This window comes from Triticum urartu, chromosome 4 (genome assembly GCF_003073215.2).
Source record: "Triticum urartu cultivar G1812 chromosome 4, Tu2.1, whole genome shotgun sequence".
Taxonomy (NCBI): domain Eukaryota; kingdom Viridiplantae; phylum Streptophyta; class Magnoliopsida; order Poales; family Poaceae; genus Triticum; species Triticum urartu.
The window spans coordinates 80,115,213-80,134,798 of record NC_053025.1 but is presented as its reverse complement, the minus strand read 5'-3'; positions in this window follow the sequence as shown (position 1 = coordinate 80,134,798).

The following is a 19,586-nucleotide window of genomic DNA, read 5'->3' as shown; positions in this document are numbered from 1 at the left end:
CGAACTCAAACGAAAACTGGAGCGAGCCGATGAGGATCTAGTCCTTGTTAACACGTGGCTCGACCAAGCGCAAGGTATAAGATACATCTTGTTGTATGCCTATTTATTTCCATGCTTTTGTGGAAGTTGAAGAGCTTTACTGTGCATGGTTGTACAGATGGTGCCGCCGCAGTGGTGACCCTCAAAAGAGAGCTTGCTTAAGCCAAGGAGCAAGCAAGTGTAAGCAAGGCAGCCGCCGATAAGGCGACTGTGGACTTGACGGCCGAACAGGCCGCTCAGCACCGTTTTGAGGAACAGGTGGCCGAGCTGGATCAAAAACTCAAGGAAACTGCCACCAAGTGTGAGTCCTTGGAAATAGAAAATAAGGCGAAGGGGATCGAACTCGCCAAGGCCCTTCAATATGCTTCGGAGGCACGGTCAGAATCTCGCGCAACGCGCGAGGAAATCTGTCAAGCCGGTTAGATAGCGGTTGGTAAGCCTTTTCTTTTACAGGCTAAATTTGAGGACAGGAAGTATGCCCTGATTAATCGATTGTGGAGTTCTCCAGACGCATATGCGGATCTACTGATGAGTGCTGCAGCCGCTACCCAATTCTTCCAGGCCCATGAGGGGTACGAGGCGGAGGAGCTCTTCTGGTCGTAGTTTGTGGGGCAGGAGCATTCCCTACTGCTAAACGACCAGATGGCGCAATGGGCGGAGCTGCATAAGATGTCCGGCACGGCCATGAAGGACGTCATAGTCCGGTTGTGGCCGGCTGAAGTCATTCCGGACAGCTACTTCGGCCTCGTGCAGCGTCCCGTCGATGCGCTGCCTCGGATTGACGCCATTAGGAGGTGGTCATGTATGGAAGGAGCGCGTATGGCTTTCACCCATGTCAAGATGCACTGGGTGAAAATGAATGCCAAAAAGGTGGCAGTTGAGGGTCCTCCCGAAAGCAAGGCCCACCGCACACCGGAGCGCTATTTTGAGGACGTGCTAAAATTGCTCGCCTTATAGAGGGCCAATGCTCTAAGGACGTAGTGTTCGAATAAAAGGGGCCGAACTATCCTGGGATTTGTGTTATAAACTAAATGTTTTGTAATATATTCATTCCTTGATGAAAAGATTTTATCCTCCTGCACGGCCGTTTATTATATCTGAGAGTTCCTAGTCGTTGGCTTCAGCCCCTATGTAGATTCTACTGGGGTGTTCGGAATTGCACATAACTACACTTAACCCAACGTCTTGGTCCTTGTAGGAGGTGTTAGTGCAGCGAACCAGACAATCAGACTATTCCGTTTTATTGCTCTCACATAGCTATAGGATTTTGACAATGGGTCTATTAGGTAGCCCCTAGTATGTACGCGGCTACCCTGGTGCGGATGCGTTACATATGTGACCGAGAAATGGACCTTCATGTAATACGGAAAAATCGCTAAGGATTGTAATGAATCGCCGTGTGGCTGACCAGCTCTCGCCGCATCATGACAGTCAGTTTTCGGCTTTCTCTACTGATGTGCTTAACCGGACGAGCCAGAAACACAATCGCAGTAGTTCTCCCTTTATTACCCTAGCCGATCAGACATAACGTAAGGTAGCAAGCACAGGAGCCAGGCAACCCGACTATTGACCATAGACATGATTCAGAGCCGATGCATATAATGTCGAGCTTGGGACGCCAAATTGTGCTGTAAAGCTGTTCGGACTTTTGTTTGGCAACACATATGTTTTCTTATAGAGCCCCTGGCAATTTTCTACCGAGGTGTGTACGTGGGACCACTTAACAGGCAGGAAAAAAGATACCGAATTTTGGTTCACTAAAATCTGATTGATACGTCCAAACGTAATCTTACAGAAGGTACCATAATTACCAAGGCCATTTTACATGTCGGCGGTCTAGGGCTAAGGGAAAAGCTCAATACAGGTTCTTGAGCGAAGTTATGGTCTTCTTGTCGCACGTCTGCGCCGCTTTTCGCCCAAATAAGAAAGATTCCTTTTAAGGAATGGTCTTTGGCCGTGTATACAGAACCGGGCTCGAAAAGAGTCCTCGTGGGTCCGAAGAATGAGTGGGTTTTGATTCACCTATTGTAAAAAAGGATAAGATGATTAAAGAAAGGGCAAGGCCGTTTAAGGTCGAACCTTTGTATAGGCATGTCCATATATTGCCTCCGCCGATGCCCAAGGTATTTCGAGTGCATAATTATGCACGCGCGGTACGAATTTCACTGATTTACGTGGCGGTCGACGGAGGCTAGGCTGCTAATCCAGCCCTGAAGTTGCCAGACTACCTGTATATAGAACTGACCGGTCCTGCGTGGAGAAGCCCGATGGCCTAATAGCTAAGGGGATGTGCGGCTTGATAGGGCCGCTTTGTACTTCATCCACAATGGCTGCTGTGTGCTCCTCAGTACGGAGGGAGCACTCCATGTTTCCATTGATTGTAATGACGCCCCGTGGACCGGGCATCTTGAGCTTCAAATAGGCGTAATGCGGGACCACATTGAAGCGGGAAAAAGCGGTTTGTCCGAGCAGTGCATGATAGCCACTACGGAAGGGGGCGATGTTGAAGATCAAGTCTTCGCTTCGGGAGTTTCCTGGTGAGCCGAAGACTACTTCCAGCATGATTGATCCCGTACAGCGGGCCTCTTTGCCAGGTACTACTCCCTTGAAGGTAGTTCTAGTGGGCTTGATTCTTGACGGATCAATGCCCATTTTGCAAACAGTGTCTTGATAAAATAGATTGAGACTGTTGCCACCATCCATGAGGACTCGCGTAAGGTGGAATCCGCCGATGATTGGATCGAGGAATAGAGCTACTGAACCTCCATGACGGATACTAGTTGGGTGGTCCTTTAGATCGAAGGTGATCGGACAAGCCGACCATGGGTTAAAGTTGGGGACGTCCGGCTCTATGGCATAGACGTCCCGTAGTGCGCGTTTGCGCTCCCTCCTAGGGACATGTGTGACATATATCATGTTCACCGTTTTTACCTTGGGGGGAAATTGCTTCTATCCCCCTGTGTTCGGCTGACGAGACTCTTGGTCATCGTCGTTGCTTGGCGACCCTTTTCCCTTGTGTTCGGCATTAAGCTTGCCGGCTTGTTTCAAGACCCAACAATTTTTGTTGGTATGATTGGCGGGTTTATTGGGGGTGCCATGAATCTAGCAAGGCCGATCAAGTATTCTGTCTAGACTGGATGGGCCATCTCTGTTTGTCTTGAATGGCTTTTTCCGTTGACCAGGTTTGGAGCCGCTGAATCTGGCGTTAACCGACGTGTCTTGTGTTCCTTCATTATTGTTTCGACGCTTATGCTTGTCGTGTTGTGGCTTTCCATTGCCGTCCCTGGTTTCGGAGGTACCAGGGTCGCTGGTGCAATTGCTTATGCGAGCAAGCCAGCAGTCTTCTCCCATGCAAAAACGGGTCATAAGTGCAGTGAGGGCTGCCATGGACTTCGGCTTTTCTTGGCCGAGGTGTTGGGCGAGCCACTCGTCTCACATGCTGTGTTTGAAGGCCGCGAGGGCTTGTGCATCTGGACAATGCACAATCTGGTTCTTTTTGATTAGGAACCTTGTCCAAAGCTGTCGGGCCGATGCCCCAGGTTGCTGGATTATGTGGCTAAGGTCATCGGCATCTGGGGGCCGAACATAGGTATCTTGGAAGTTGTCTCTGAATGCATCCTCCGTGTCCTCCCAACTACCAGTAGAATTTTCTGCTAGACTGTTCAGCCACTGTCGTGCTGGTCCCTTAAGTTTGAGGGGAAGGTATTTGATGGCGTGTAGATCGTCACCGCAAGCCATGTGAATGTGGAGAAGAAAGTCTTCAATCCATACTGCGGGATCTATTGTGCCGTCGTATGATTCGATGTTCATGGGTTTGAACTCTTCTGGGAACTGGTGCTCCATTACCTCATCGGTGAAGCATAGGGGGTGTGCGGCGCCCCTATAGAAGGCCGTGTCATGGCGTAGTTCGGATGAAGTCCGTATGCGGTTTTCGGCCGGGGCGTGGTTATACTTGTCGCGCCGGGATAGGTAACCGTCCTCTCGCACCGGGGCGTGCCCCCGCGATCCATAGATTGATATGGTTTGACCTACTGTATTTCCCAGGTCTTGTCACATGTCATATGTATACACCGAGCTGTTGTTTCTCTGCTTTTACGGCGAGGTGGAGCAGGTTGGTGTTCAGCCTGAGTTGCCATTCTGCCCTGGCCATGTGGTGGTCGGTTGGGTCTGTCAGCCGCGTTATGTGTGGGCAGTATGGCCTCTAGCGCCTCGCCATCGAATTGGGGTAGCAATTTGCGCTTCAGGTAACTCTTTGTTGGGCATTCGAGGCCGTACTCTTCGGCTGCCAAGACATTAGTCCATCTGTCGTTGAGCAGATCTTGGTCAGCTTGCAGCTGTTGCTATTTCTTTTTTAGACTTCTAGCCATGGCTATTAGCCGGCGCTTGAAGCGCTCTTGCTCGAGGGGTTCCTCTAGCATGATAAAATCTTCGTCGCCGAGGCTCACGTCGTCCTCGGAGAGTGGCGAATAGTTGCTGTCCTCCGAGTCTCCGTTCCCTGCTTGCTCGTCGGGATCAATTTGCTCGTCCTCCCGATCGTCCTGTTCGGATGTCGGCCCGATGGGGGCTTCTTGGTCTTTGGCGTTCTCGGGAGTATCATTGTCTCCGATGCCGGTGTCGCTATTCTTACCACGACGCGATTTAGAGCGGCGCCGTTGACGTCGACATTTCGGCGGTATCTTAGGAGGTTCGTCCTCGATTGGGTTTTTCTCATCATCGCCTTCGCCATTTTTAGGTGTATCCACCATGTATAAATCATACATGGAGGTGGCCGTCCAACGTCTGGTGACCGGCGGGTTTTGGGCCTACTCCTCTCTGGCATTGTCGTCCATACCGTCGATGTCTTTGGAGGCATAATCAAGCATGTCGGTTAGGTCCTCGACAGTGGCTATGAAGTGGGTGGTGGGTGGGAAGTAAAATTCCCTATTTCCAGCCCCTAGCCCGGGCTGGGCATGATTCAGAAGCGGTTCCTCTGTGATGATGAGGGATCGCATTAGGTCCAAAGCCTCGTTTAAGAGCGGGTGGTTTGGACATGGTCGGAAGCTTTTAGGCCGAGCTCACATACGCGGGCCTCCAGGGTTCGGAACTAGTATCCAGAGAAGAGTCTGGCCTCGCAATGATTGCCAGAGACGCTATTATTTTGGTGTTGAGCTCTAAGGCCGCAGAGAGTCCGGCGGGCTCTAGACTCCCGTCTTCGGACCTGATGACGCGCTCTGGATCTAAGGCCGGAGCGGTGGTTGAGGCCGCGAACCCTTGGAAGATCAAGTCTCCTCGGATATCAGCGACATAGTTCAGTTTTCCAAAACTGATCTGGTGACCAGGGGCGTAGCTGCCGATCTGCTCCAAGTGGCCAACCGAGTTGGCCCGCAGTGCGAAGCCGCCGGATACAAAGATCTGGCCGGGGAGAAAAATCTCCTTTGCGACAACATTGTTGTAGATGATTGATGGAGCCATCGAGCCTTTCGACGACGGCACAATGGAACTCTCAATGAAAGCACCAATGTCAGTGTCAAAAACGGCAGATCTCGGGTAGGGGGTCCCGAACTGTACGTCTAAGGATCGAAGGTAACAGGAGACAAGGGACACGAGGTTTACACAGGTTTGGGCCCTCTTAATGGAGGCAATACCCTACATCCTGCTTGACTGACTTTGATGAGTATAGGAGTTACAAGAGTTGATATACCACGAGATCCTAATGGCTAAACCCTAGATGTCTAGCCTATATCATTATGACTCTCTCTTCAGACTAAACCCTCCGGTTTATATAGACACGGGAGGGGGCTAGGGTTGTACAGAGTCGGTTTACAGAAAAAGGAATATTCATATCCGCACGCTAAGCTTGCCTTCCACGCCAAGGAGAGTCCCATCCGGATACGAGGGAAGGCCTTCTATCTTGTATCTTCATGGCCCATCTGTCCGGCCCACATCACGTAGCCCGGACACCTGAGGACCCGATAATCTAGGACTCCCTCATGCGTGCACCTCTTCTCTTCATGTATAATGTACTAAACTCAGAGTACAAGTGTATGTGGGTGGCATCGACCTAGGGAGCTAGAGGTGGTGCGTGCAAGAAGTCCCGAGAGATAGGTGTAATGCATCTGAAAAAAGACTAGTCTATAGCTCGCCACGAGGCTATTCCTGTCGAACGCCCCAATAACCATAAGATATGTATCCGACGGTGCCAGTTATTGCACGTACACAGCAGTAGAGAAAGAACTACCATGGCATATGCTACACCACGGCCGAAAACATGTGCCCACATTACGCCATCCGGGAATAGTGCCGCACTTCGAAACTAGAACCGCCAATAAATTTTGAGCTTGCGTCTCGTCACATTCCAAATTACTACTACCACGCTACTTTGTCTAGGTATGTAAGTCACCTTACAAAAATCAAATAGTCCCAAAACACATAGGTGTGGTGCATTAACTCTCACGTTGTTTCTTGTTTTTTGACATAAATAAAGGAATCAACCAATAAGAGATGTGGGGCGTGTATGCTTTTAATGACTTGAGACTACCAAACATGACATGTAGTGGTCAGTTCGTTGCATGCGGTGGTATTAATTAGCAAATAAACATTAAGTTCTCTTGTTTTCCTCTCCACCTTGGTTGTGGTGCACAACCTAAGATGACTTATTCACCTAGATGGGGGGAGTATATTTAATCGCAAACCTGTTCACACCGATCACAACCTAAACGGTTTACACTTAGGAGTGTATTAGTACTCGGTTATAAATACTACTATGCCAAGATGACTGCACATTCCTCCTCAACTCCTCATCCACAAAAACAAACAAGTCATTTAGCATCCTTCCCTTGCATCTGCCATGTCCAGTATGAGTTCTGGGTCGAGAGATTACCACCAGGGAGAGGCGAGCATGGAAGAGGAAGCACGAGAGATGTCCCGCCTCGCCGTGAAAGCAGCCGACAAGTCCCGCCGCGCGGAAGTAGAAGCACAGAGGTCCTGCCGCGCCGCCGAAGCAGCACGGAGGTCCCGCCGTGCCGTTGATGTAGTAGACTGGTCCGGCCGTGCCGCGGAAGCTGCAGAGATGTCCCGCCGCGCCGCGAATGCAGCAGAGATGTCCCACCGCGCCGCGGCGGCCTGGGAAAATGTTTCGCGGGCAGGCGACGACTCTTACAGGCGCATGCATGCGATCGTCCATAGCCAAATGGATCAGATCTCCGGCTGGGCGAGGTTGTAGGACGACATGAGAGCCTCGTTTGAACAGGCTACCAGCTTCATCCGGCAACTAACGGAGAGCAATGAGAGGCTTCGGGCCGAGCGCGACCTGTTGAGGGCGAATATCGTCCGGAGTGCAGAGCAGTAGGAGGAGACCAGTGCCTTGTTGAAGAGGACATGCGTCATCGTCAAGAAATTTATGGATGAGAATGACATGCTCTGCATCGAGCGCCAAAGGCTGGTGGAGGAATTTGTGGATGCTCTGAAGCAGCGTGTTGAGGACACAAAAGAGCTCGTCGCCGCTCGCCGTGGAGACTAGTTCCCGCGACCTGCAGCAATGCATCAAGAAAGTAGAGATCAACGAGCCAGATCGTTGTCTTCCTTCTTGTTTTGCCCTTGTGTATTTCGGGCGTAGCCGCATGTGGCTTTTCTAATTATCTTCCTAATTATGTAAGACAATTATTATCCACTGTCATCATCCTTATATATTCATCAGTCTCGCTATAAGTCGTAGTAGAAGCTATATAGGTCCGTCGGATCTTACATCAAGATCCGTGCAAAATTTCCTTTTTTCTCTCTTAAATCTCAGTCGAGTGAGACATAGCCATGCCATTAAACAGAGGCTCAAGCGCCATTAATGGAGACCTTGGGGGAGAGGTGGACGGCAGATGGAGGTCAAAGGGCTCTCCTCCCGATAAGCACGCGTAGGGGTCAGATCGCACACCTCCCGTACTCAAGTAGCTACCCTGCACGACGCCTCCTAGCTAAGAAAAAAAGGGGACGTGTGGTGGGACGAACATGGTAAATAGAACGCCCACGATTTCAATAGTACTTGTGTTTTCGATTGTAACGTGACAACACTTGTTCCAAAATGACTTTGTTGATTGTTAATGTGTGCGCCTTCGCAAATCGGACAGCAAAATTACCACAACATTTGGTGCCATGTCATGACACCAAACCAAGTTTCATGATTTTCATGCGTGTTTTGGATTTACAGGAATTAAAAAACCAAGTTTCTCAATGTTTCTAGCCGAGCCACGACACCCGGATGTTTGAATTTCATTCTCATTTCTTGCATGTGACCTAGAAATTTACCCGAGGACACACATGTGATTTTTCAACCAACTTTGGTGCACTGGAGCATGTGATTGGGTTTCAAATTTGAATTATGCACACAAAGGTGACACGTTCCCTCTCAGAACCACGAGCCTTCTTGAGAGAAGCTCCGGTATGCACGAAGCTTATACCAAAACTTGTTCCTATTCAGCCAGTTTTTTTACCACAGCATAGTAGTACCATGACATGACACCATGCAAGTTTCATGATTTTCAGGCGTGTTTTGGATTTACAAGAATTTTAAAACCAATTTTCTCAATGTTCCCGGCCGAGCCACGATGCACATATGTTTGAATTTCATTCCCATTTCTTGCACGGGACCTAGAAATTCACCCGAGGACACACATGTGATTTTTCAACCAACTTTGGTGCACAGGAGCATGTGCTTGTAGTTCAAATTTGAATTATGCACATTAAATGACCAGAAGCTCAATTAATGTATAAAAAAGGCCAAACAAACCCGGAATAATTCCAAAATTTAACAGGGCACTTATGTAGTTCTATGTTGCCTCTTTAAAGAAACTCAAGGGGGGCAGCGTATATCATTTCGCACTTAAAGGTGACACGTTCCCTCTCAGAACCACGAGCCTTCTTGAGAGAAGCTCTGGTTTACAAGAAGCTTATACCAAAACTTGTTCCAAATCGGCCCAATTTTTTACCACAGCATGTTAGTGCCATGGCATGACACCATGCCAAGTTTCATGATTTCCCGGTGAGTTTTGGATTTACATGAATTTAAAAACCAAGTTTCTCGATGTTCTCGGTCGAGTCACGACGCCCAGATGTTTGAATTTCATTCCAATTTCTTGCATGGGACCTAGAAATTCACCCAAGGACACACATGTGATTTTTCAACCAACTTTGGTGCACCGGAGCATGTGCTTGCAGTTCAAATTTGGATTATGGACATTAAATGTCCAGAAACTCAATTAATGTATAAAAAGGCCAAACGAACCCGGAATAATTCCAAAATATAACAGGGCACTCATATAGTTCTATGTTGCCTCTCTAAAGAAAATCAGGGGGAGGCAGCGTATATCGTTTCGCACACAAAGGTGACACGTTCCCTCTCGGAACCACGAGGCTTGTTGAGAGAATCTCCGGTTTTGCAAGAAGCTTATACTAAAACTTGTCCCAGTTCAGCCAAAAATTATATATATGAAAACAGGGTTTAGATTATCCTGAACATCTCGCTACCTATACCAATGTACTCTGATTTGCATTCAACATAAAATGGATACAAATATTTGGATTGGAGATCGCATGGTACATGTAGTTCATAGTGAAATATGATTAATGCTATATGCATGTTTTTGTTATCAAGATAATATTTAAATGATTGTATAACTTGACAACAATCGTATTCAAATAAGGAAAATTGATTCAAATTTAGTCCATATGGTAGAAGACAATATATATGTTCATAGGGTGGAGTAAAATGTTCATATATGATGGAAGATCAAAATGTAGGACTACATCCATTATAAACTGCAAGGTCACCTAACGATATATTCAAATTCAACATAACGTGGATTTAAAAATTGAAATTCGAGATCCTGGCATTTGTAATCATATAAAAAGGGACATGACTCTTTCTTTTGGTGGGAATTGATTTATTTTTTCTTGTTGTTGAGGGAAGTGCGAATCGATTTGGTACTGTATAGGGTAATCTTGTTCTCCTAATTTTTTTTACATTTTTCTTGTAGTTTTTTCAATGGCATTTATAGCAATATAGTAAAAGGGGACATGACTCTCTTGTGTCTTCTATGAATTGTTTTTTGTACACTTTAAGTTTGTTCTGCCGAACAAGGAATTTGCGCCTTGTTATAATGAAATTTTCAAGCTCGAGTATCTTTTGTCTCATCTGCTTTGAAACTCCCGTCACTTCAACCCAAGCCGTGCCTTGTTATCACGAAATTTCGACGGGCGCAAAAACTCCCTCCTCATACGAAATCGGTCCTGCAGCCCAGACACGCGAAATCCTCCTTCTACCCCTCAGCCGGAAATGCCGGCTCGACGTCGCGGTGTCAAAACTGGTGGGGGTACGCTGGTAACTTACCCTACATTTCGGACAAGCGCATCCCTAAGCCATGGCCCCCTACCTTACCCTTCACCCCCATTCGTACACCGAGGCCACCAAAACCTGCGAAACCCCATGCTCCTCCGTCGGCCTGCCGACCGCCGCCCAATCGGAGACTCTTCCCCGACGACATCATCCACCGCAATAGCTCGTCGTCCCTCATCCACCGCATCGGATGAGGATCCGTCGTCGATCTCGTCGTCCCGCCAGATTAGCCGCCCCGTCCTCCACCTCCAAGGAGCTGCCCCGATGTTCACCTCGTCTATCGCGGCACCTCCATCCCCACAACACCGTCTTGACCTGCCCCATCGGAACCGCAGCACCCTCACCAATTCATCTGATGAAGCCGAGGCCAACTTGGTGCCACCAAGGAGGTTTTGCACTCACTGCTGCATTTTATCTTTTATTCGATCTCACGGGGCTGCCGGTGCTCGATAACAAGCAACCATGGTGGGTCCCCATCGATGGCGTCGTCGCCGGCCACTTCATCCACGACGTCTCTCTCCCATGTCTGCTTCCTCGACAGCGACTTCCACACCGGCACTAGCTATAGCTGCTCCGGCTTTCACTCGCGCTGCTGCTGCTGCTCCGGCTCTCGCTCGTGATGCGGCTCTATTCTTGCTGTCGGTCACGTTGCTGCGCTACTCTTGCTTAAGTTCGTGCTGCTGCTCTTCTCTGCTATTGCCGTCGGTCGCGCTGCTGCTCTGCTCTTGCTCTTGTTCATGCTGCTGCTCTTCTCTTGCTCTCGCTCGCGCTATTGCTGCTACACGACATCCGGCAGCTACATGAGTTGCTACTTTAGCACTCGCTCGTGGTGCTACTGCACAACTTGCTCTCTGCTAGTGCATTCCCTGCTCGAGCGTCTGCTGATTTAGATCACTGCTTCTCTGCTACTAGTGCTCGAACGCCCTAAACATCTATTGCAATGCTCTGCTGCTTGTTCAATCAGTTTGGATAGTAAAATTTAGTTTCAACTATAAAGTTTAGTTTCTTCAGTTAAGTTTAGAGTGAACAGCATTTACAGCATCTATCAGAGCGGCCGTGGCGCGGCTGATGTGTTTTACATCTAGAACTTTTTGGTGATGTATTTTACATCATCTACTGCATATGATATTAGAGTCCCACTTCAGATTAACGTTGTTTGTCTTGTCCTGCTTCAGCCTCACCGTTCTACACCTCACCGGAGCTGCTCCAACGATGGAGCCATCCATCACAGCAGAGCAGTACCCTCGGTGCTGTTTCCAGAGGCCTCAGATCTTCTTACCCGCCTCCGACAGTCGCACCAGCATCACCATCCTCCACGTCCAAACCAATAATGCTGAGGTCGACAAGGCAATGCAAAATAGGTTATATACTCGTTGCATCACTTTGTTACTCTACATTCATGTCGATCCCTCAGGGATCCTTTGCTATGGAACTACTATGGTACTACTATTCATGCATTTGGTTAGAAGGAGTGGATCAAAGCAAAACTGGAGGATTTTTTTTCCTTTGGTGTCTCTTTCAAAGAAAAAATGTAGGAATCTTAATATCCACTTGGACGTCCTTTTCAAATTAATATGCATGAAGAACAGGACTAATTGCATTACTGGCATAATAAGATTCTTATTTTTTTCATTTTCACATGGTTTGACTTTAATTTCACGATGTTTCTCCATTCCCGTGTTCTTCCAATTCATGTGAACCAAACACCCAGGTTGACAGAAATCCTATGTTTCCAAATGCTCTATTTTGCACGTCATTCCTATCCTATTCATGTGTTTTTCCTATCCCTGCGTTTATAGAATCCTCCAATTCTAAGGAGCCCTTACAGATTTACTTCATTTTCAGATAAGCGTCAAAGAAAACTCTGTGTGTTATGTCATGCTCCTGCCGTGCCGTCAACCACCCCACCTGAGGTGCACCATCGACAGAAGCGTTCACTTCAGTAGAGATTCCCCCTGCAGACTTTCTTTCATCGCCTCAGATCATCTTCCCCGTTGCCGGCAGCCACGCCAACTGCATTACCATCATCGACTGAGCGGATGAACCTGAGGACTACACAGTTTCGGAAGAGAGGTCGCAGTCTTTCGTGTTTGCTTACGGTATACACCGGTTATTATTACCTACTACTTTATCGTTCAAACTTGAGTTTTAAAATGCTCGTGGGTCACATATCGAGGCAGCAATGAACAGTATCTGTCTACTATCTGGTTCATCTGGGTCTTCTATGTGGTTCATGTTGGGTGGGCAACAAACAATAGATGATCCATTATCTATCTTTTTAAACTGGATCTATAATCTACTTGCTATCATTAGTTTTGGACCTATCCACTTGTTTGCTACCATCAATCTTGATTTCAGCATGCACCCCTTAGGCCTTACAAAATCTAACTACTTTTATTATGCATGTCAGTTATTGTACACAACCGTACTGAACATGTAGAGAAAAAGAGAAGACCATTGCATGGGAATATAATGTCATGCAGACGCCGCTCCATGGTGGGCGAAGTGGGCCCCCTCCCGCCATTCTAGATTGTATTCAAAAGGAAGATAACTGTTTAGATGGGGATTCAGAGGGAGCCGACCACTCCTATTTACCACCTGAGGTGTTTTCTCTAACCTGGCATGCTGATGTTGATCATATCATGCATATGGTGCCTCATATTGCTTACATTATACATCTTATATGTCATCAACTTAGTTTTTATTTGCTTTGTGTGAATGCCACATGTTTGGTTTCTATATCATACTCCCACCATTCGTAAATATTTGTATTTTTAGAGATATCAACAGGTGACTACATACAGAGAAAAATGAGTGAATCTACACTCTAAAATATGTCTATATACATCTGTATGTGGTAGTCCATTTGAAATCACTAAAAAGACAAATATTTAGGAACGAAGGGAGTATATGGGAATTATGCAATGCCATCTTCTTTAGTGGCATCATATACGTGAATCATGCAATGCCATCCTGTTTAGCCAGTCATCATATATGTGAATTGTATCGTGCCATGTCTTTTTTTCATAATGTATTCCATTTGTCAACAATGTTTATACATTCATCTACTCTTCCTGTGCATCAGCCATTTGAGTCGGTCATGGGAAAATCTGGAATGAAAGCAAGGTCTTCTGAGCAGTCAGTTCTACCTGTCGATGCATATTTCTTGCTGTTACAGATAGTTCCTCAGAGGAGGATTCAGAGATAGATGACCAGTCGTATTCCCCCCCCCCCACTACAAAAAGGCACTTCCTTGATGATACATGTTTGTCACAGTAGGTCACGTTTTCTGTCATGCATGTACATCCATGATGATTTTATGATAGAATCAAGATAGTCATACATGTGTTGTCGTAGAAGTGTTCCATGACATTACCAAAATTATCATCATGCAAGTGTCCACTTCCATGACGATAAATCGCGTGTCATAGAAGTGCTTTCATCAAGGGTGACCGACACATGGCGTCCACTATAATGGGATGCCGTTAAGCTCTCGGGTCCGATTTTGGATCATATAACCCGCTAACAGCCATGACCAATGCCGATTATCCACGCGTAAAATTCTCATTGGCTGATGGAACCACGTGTCGGCTCTGCGTTGGCACAGGTATCACTCATCCAATGGGCGAGATGCGCCTATGATATGTTGACACATGGACCGGCCCAAAAGTGGCCCATAAAGATTAAATGGGCCGGCCATAATGGGCCGGCCCAACTAAAGTCCTGCAAGATTTAGCTAGCCATAATGGGCCGGCCTAGCTAAAGGCCCACAAGATTTTGCAGACCATAATGGGCCGGCCCAGCTAAAGGCCCAACACACTACTAGGAAAAGGGCTAAAGATAGGATTGCCACTAATGGCGCACCAGAGAAGTGGTGCGCCACTACTATATACTAATGGCGCACCTGGTGGAGATACGCCATTAGTGTGGAATACACTAATGGCGCACCAGGCAGAAGGTGCGTCACTAGTAAAACATTTTTTTTTCATTTTTTCAAACATTCTAATGGCGCATCCGTGCAAAGTGCGCCATTAGTAGTTAGAACTACTAATGGCGCACTGGCGACAGAGTGCGCTAGTATTTTTTTTACTTTTTGGCAAAAAAACTTTCTAATGGCGCACCGCCGCTCGGTGCGCCATTAGTATGCTTCCCCCCACTCCACCTATTCCCCTCCCTCCCTTCCTCCCCACTCATCACGCCCCCTCCGTCCCCTGCCGCCGCCACCCCGACCAGGAGGAGGACGAGGAGGAGGAGGAGAGGATGACCGCCTCTACCTGAGCTCAGCCAGGCCACGCGACGCCGAGCCGAGCGCCGCCTCCCTCGCCGTCCCCCCTCCGCCCGCGCCCGCGCCCTCGACGTCCTCCCGCCCAAGCCGAGACACAGAGACAGGCGAGTGGAGGAGCCCGCCGCATGTCACCGGAGCTTCAACGCCCAGCCACTGCCGGAGCTTCAACACCGGCGTCTTCCTCCATTCCTCCATACCCTCCCCAGGTGATTCCTCCCTTCTCCTCCACCCCCTCCCCTGCAAACCCTAGGTCCATGGCGGCATGTTATAATTTCTCTCCTGCATGCTTGTACTCGCTAGCAACGGCTTACAAGTCTAATTACTTCTCTCTGTACAATTTAGTATTATTGACTGATGCATAATTAGTGTGGATTAATCGAACAAATTCCTCTTGATTCCTGCTGGTCCTCACAACACAGAACATTAATATTGTCACTCTGCAAATTATTAGCTGAGCTTTTCTTTCTTCTGAATTATTACTTTGTTGCCTAAAGGGAGTGATGATCCAAAGATATAGGCCTATATGTTTGTTAAATGTTCCTTTTATGACTTTTACCATGGTCAAAGCAGAGCCGTTGTGTGAGATAATATCCCCTCTGCAGACGGCTTTTGTGAGAAATATGTTTATTTTAGATGGTGTGCTATTGTTGTGTGAGATAATTCATGATATTAGAGTTAAGAAAAGAAGTGTTGTTAATTTCAAGCTTGATTTTAAGAAAGGACAAAATTAACTAGGATTTTTAGAAAAGGTGATGGTTATGAAAGGGTTATGACTTATGAGTACTATTAATGATGGTAAGGTGGCTTTTCTAGCTCATTACATGTATTGTTTGTAGCTACAAATAATTATGCATAGTGATACCTTTTATCGAGTCCTTTTTGCTCAAGCTTTTAGTTCTTTCTGCAATACAGTTGTATTACATCTTTTACTAGTGAGTAAATTCGCTTTATAAAATTAAAGTGGTCATCAATAAGCTGTGCCTCAGTGCTGTTTAGTTGTGAGTGTGAAGTAAAACAAATAAATCATGTTTCTCTAGGTATATTCCAAACATCAAAGTTGAAATAACTTTGATTTCCTAGATATAGATAGTTAGGCACACAAGTTTGCTGGTAAATCTATATGTCTGCCAGATCATGATTTCTTCTTATATACAAGGTGTTATTTTAGCTATGAACAACGCTATGATTACAAGTCCATTTCCATACCACATTCACAGTTTGGAATGTATCTCTCTGCTATCTTATCATACCACATTCACATCTGTCTTAATACCTTGCCTTGCCTTGTTCGGTTGTAAGGGTACTAATTGGTCTCTTCTGCTACTTATCAGAGATGGCGGGAAGCAGCCACCGCCGCTCTGCGACACCGAAGTACGAGTTGGATGCTTCCAAGTTCTTCACTATCATACTTGGGACTTCAGTATCATCCATGACGCAGGTATATAAAATGAGAGATCTCCCCTAGCTTCACCCATCTCATTATGATATCTTTTGTTTGCCTACATCACTCATTGTCCCAAACTACAGAGGCTGCCTGAAAGTTTTATGAACATGCTGATGGGTGAAGATCCGCCAAATAATGTGAAGCTGCAATAGGCCGGCAGCAGGTTTCGCAGGCTGTGGAATGTGGAGTTGGTGATCAAGGAGGGCCACATATACTTGTCTCGTGGGTGGGAGAAGTTCTACCGTGCCTACGACTTGCAGCTAGGGTACTTCCTTCTCTTCATGTATGACGACGCCACCATGCTCATTGTGAAGGTGTTCAATGCGACTATGTGTCGCATGCGCTACGCTGAAGATTATGATGCCGGTACGTTCTGCCTCTTCTTATTCCTCTACGTTTGGCTTTGTCTCACATCGATTGTTAACGGTCATTGTTGCATTTGGATAGGTAATGGGAGCAGCAGCAGCGACAATGGCTACAGCCAAAGCAGCAGCGACCATGGCTGTAGCGAAAGCAGCAGCGATTCTGGCTGTAGTGAAAGCAGCAGCGATTCTGGCAGCAGCATAGACAACAAGAAGGATGATCCGGACTGGAGTGCGGGAGAAGAGGAGCAGAGTGGGGATGAGGAGCTGCAGGATGACGATGGGCATCAGGCTGAGGATGACCTAGCCGCTGGTGGTGGCTGACCAAGGGCAAGAGATGGTGGTGGTTGACCATGGGAAAGAGATGGTGGTGGCTGACCATGGGCAAGAGATGGAGGTGGCTGAGGATGACCTAGCAATGGTCGTGCCTGAAGGTGGCCTCGCGATGGTGGTGGTGCCTGACAATGACCACGCACCGGTGGTGGCGCCGGCGATCCCACAGCTGGGCGACATGACCACGCCAATTGAGGTAGAAGACTACATCCCACTGCCCCCACCGCCTCGCCGCTCTTGGCGCATCAGGCTGAGGAAGGAGAAGGAGAAGAACAATGCATGAGAACTGAACTTTGTCAGGTATGTCAGATCTCCAAAATGATATATATATACTTAGTTACTTATGTTATCTCTAATATGCTTAGTTTCCTATAGATTAGCTTCATTTTACCTAAGTTGGCTCTAATATGCCAACTTAGAGCTTATATGCTTAGTTTCCTATAGGTTAGCTCCAAAATAACTTATGTTAGCACAAAATGATCAAGTTTACATAATAAGCTTATAGTCTTTTTCTTATTCTTCTTCTTTTCCAAAATGACATAGGTTAGCTTCATTTTACCTAAGTTGGCTCCAATATACTAACTTAGAGCTTATATGCTTAGTTTCCTATAGGTTAGCTCTAAAATAACTTATGTTAGCACAAAATGATCAAGTTTACATAATAAGCTTATAGTCTTTTTCTTATTCTTCTTCTTTTCCAAAATGACATAGGTTAGCTTCATTTTACCTAAGTTGGCTCTAATATACTAACTTAGAGCTTATATGCTTAGTTTCCTATAGGTTAGCTCCAAAATAACTTATGTTAGCACAAAATGATCAAGTTTACATAATAAGCTTATAGTCTTTTTCTTATTCTTCTTCTTCTCCAAAATGACATAGGTTAGCTTCATTTTACCTAAGTTGGCTCTAATATACTAACTTAGAGCTTATATGCTTAGTTTCCTATAGGTTAGCTCCAAAATAACTTATGTTAGCACAAAATGATCAAGTTTACATAATAAGCTTATAGTCTTCTTCTTATTCTTCTTCTTTTCCAAAATTCTTCTTATTCTTCTTCTAGTGTTCTTCTTCTTCTCGTATTCTTCTAGTCTTCTTCTTTTTCTTCTTCTAACTTCTTGTTTATCATTTTGCAGATTTGATTTAATTTACGGAAGCTTGCATGGATGGAGTGCTTCTTTTCCATTTGTGTTTTTATTTTGTATCAATGTGAAACTTTTGTGAATTGATGGATAACGGTGTTGGATGAACAATGTGAAACTTTTGTAATATGTAACGATGGAACTATGTGTTGGCTATGTATGTATATATGATGGAACTTGTTTGTTGGCTATGTATGTATATATGATGGAACTTGTGTGTTGGTTATGATTTTTATATGGATGCTTGTTGTATATATATATGTGTTGGATATCTCATAGGTGAAATAGTGACCTGAGATTAAGAAAAAAAAATTAAAAAATTGTTACTAATGGCGCACTACCGTGTGGTGCGCCATTAGTATAGCAGACACTAGTGGCGCACCGTGGGCAAAACTAATGGCACACTGCCAGCTGCGCCATTAGTATACCAGATACTAATGGCGCACCAGTGGTGCGCCATTAGTAAAAAATACTAGTGGCGTGATACTAATGGCGCACCAGTGATGCGCCATTAGTAGGCAAAACTGGTGCGCCATTAGTAGCTCTTTTCCTAGTAGTGACATTCTCAGTTAAGGCCCATACGACTAGTGCCAAATCGGCCCGTCGACGGCCTGTCCTAAACTTGTCATCTTCGCGGCCCATGGTCATTCTGGCCCGTTAATAGTCCGCTAAGAATTTGGGCCGAATTATGGCCCGGTGTTTTTCCGGCCTATTAAAGGTCCTGCTTCATTTGGGCCCATTTATAGTACATTGAAACTTTCGGCCCATAAACGACCGTGAAGGATATGGGTCATATTCGGCCATGTCTGACATTCGGCCTGTTAGAGCCCCACTACAGATTTGGGCCACTTTCAGCCAATTGTGACTTTCGGCCTGTTAACGTTGGACGAAATCCATGGGCCATATGTGGCCGAACGCCACATCGGGCCTACTAACGGCCCATATAAAAATGACACTAATCAAGCCCGACCGAACTTCTGGCCTGTTAAAGGCCCGTGTAGTAGGTCGACGCATTTACGGCCCGTCTGAATTTCGGCCTGTGGACGATCCGCATTATAAATGGGCCACCATTTCGGCCTGCTAAGACCAGCGGGTTATTTGGCACAATCAGGGCCCAATCTTACTTTCGACCTATTAAAGGCCCATGTTTTTTATGGGCTCGAGATATTTACACATGTAAACGGCATAGGCCTACCAGAAAAATATGAAAGCTTATGCTGATTTAGGCCCAGATATTTTTAGTGGGCTACATGCAAATTTCGGCCCAGAATCGTTTTTAGCCCAATTGGAATGGGCCCGATGAATGTTGGCATGTTGGGCTCCTACGAAGCTTTCGGCCGAATACATTACTAAGATAAACCTACACTATACACAAATAGCGTCATAATCATTGCAGCCTTTGGCAGCATCATAAATGTTGTATCACAACAAAATAAACTCCAACCATACAACAAAAGGCCTGTTGGCATAAAGTTTACAGTCCTTGCATATAAAAGCACCATCAGATGTATAGAAGCACATGCCATTTGACCCGAGTACTTATGTTTCAGGCTGTAGAATCTGATGGAGCAGCACGATCTTCCCATTTTTCCGCCATTGCTCTTGAACAACGAAACAAATGTCT